Below are 1,363 nucleotides of genomic sequence, written 5' to 3' on the forward strand. Positions count from 1 at the left end.
TTGTGTGTGTATATATATATACACACACACACACACACACACACACAATTTATTATTTTTTTTAAGAACAAAGTCAGCTCACTCTAAGAAATTCCAGGCAAATAGACAAATGGACACTTAAATTATAGAAATATCTAAGTTGATATATGCATGTGTTGCAACATGTCAGAATGCAATAGGAGTACAGAGGAAATTCACTTAATACTGTAACTGAATATGGTTTCAATTATGTGATCCAATATCTCTTATATAAAGAAATCATGTTTATTTCTTCCATGAGTCAAAGAAGAGAAGTAAGTTTACTTCCACAGAGAAATCTGTGATTTTTTTTATTATCAGAACTATGTAGCCTAAAGTAATTTGCCTTTTCATTTTGACTTTAGTTCATTGCACTAAGTAACTCACACTAAGTGCCTAATACATTTTTTATATCTTCTCCAAATTAGCTTCTGATATAAATTATAATTGTCTTGTTTTACACATTTTTTTTAAATTGTGCAATTTTAATGCTGCAAGGGCTAGAAAGATAATCTATTTCAATCCCTTAAAGTTTCAGAAGGATTAATTTAGGCTGAGGGATTGTAAATTATCTGATCAAGATTACATATCTAGCTACCTTCAGAATTTAGATTAGAAACCATGTTACCCGAACCTCAGTACTTGGCTTTTCTTATGCATCGTTTCTAAAGAACGAGAAGGAAATAGGTGTTCACAAATGACAAAATAAGGCATAGAGAAAGGAAAGAGAGAAGAGAATGAAAGAAAGGAGAAAGAAAAAAGGTTAAAAATGTTGGCAATGTTTAAATTCGGCTTCCTTATTTTTTAGACATACACTTTTAAAAGATACAACAGTCAAAACCATCACTTTATGGAGAATTTATTATTCTCCTAGAAATTTATTAAAAATAAATAAATACCCTTCCAAGACTAAGACTCAACGGAAATACACGCTCTGATTGGTGACCACACGCATCGCCGATAGGGGGAAGTGGGGTAAAAGCAGCAATGAAGCGACAAGCTAAGCCCTACAATGTTCGGTGGGCTTCTGTGGACCCAGATGGGGACCTGGTTGGTCAGAAGTGTGGGGAGACCTGGGGATTGCTGGGCCCAGAGTCAGAGGACTAGAGTGGAGATGAAGCTACCAGCTGATAGGAAGAGAGGGCATACGCACAAGAATGCCCACACTTGCAGATGGTACCCACGTGACCTGGCCCCGATGAATAGATGATCAGAACTCAACCAGGAGAAGAAAGATGAGGAAAAAAAAAAGAGTGATCTGATACAATTTGATGAACTTGACCTACATCTATGGATGCAGTAACCCAAAAGAGGGAACAAATCCTTACAGCAAGAAACATTCCCA

This window comes from Chrysochloris asiatica, unplaced genomic scaffold (assembly GCF_000296735.1).
Source record: "Chrysochloris asiatica unplaced genomic scaffold, ChrAsi1.0 scaffold00068, whole genome shotgun sequence".
Lineage (NCBI taxonomy): Eukaryota > Metazoa > Chordata > Mammalia > Afrosoricida > Chrysochloridae > Chrysochloris > Chrysochloris asiatica.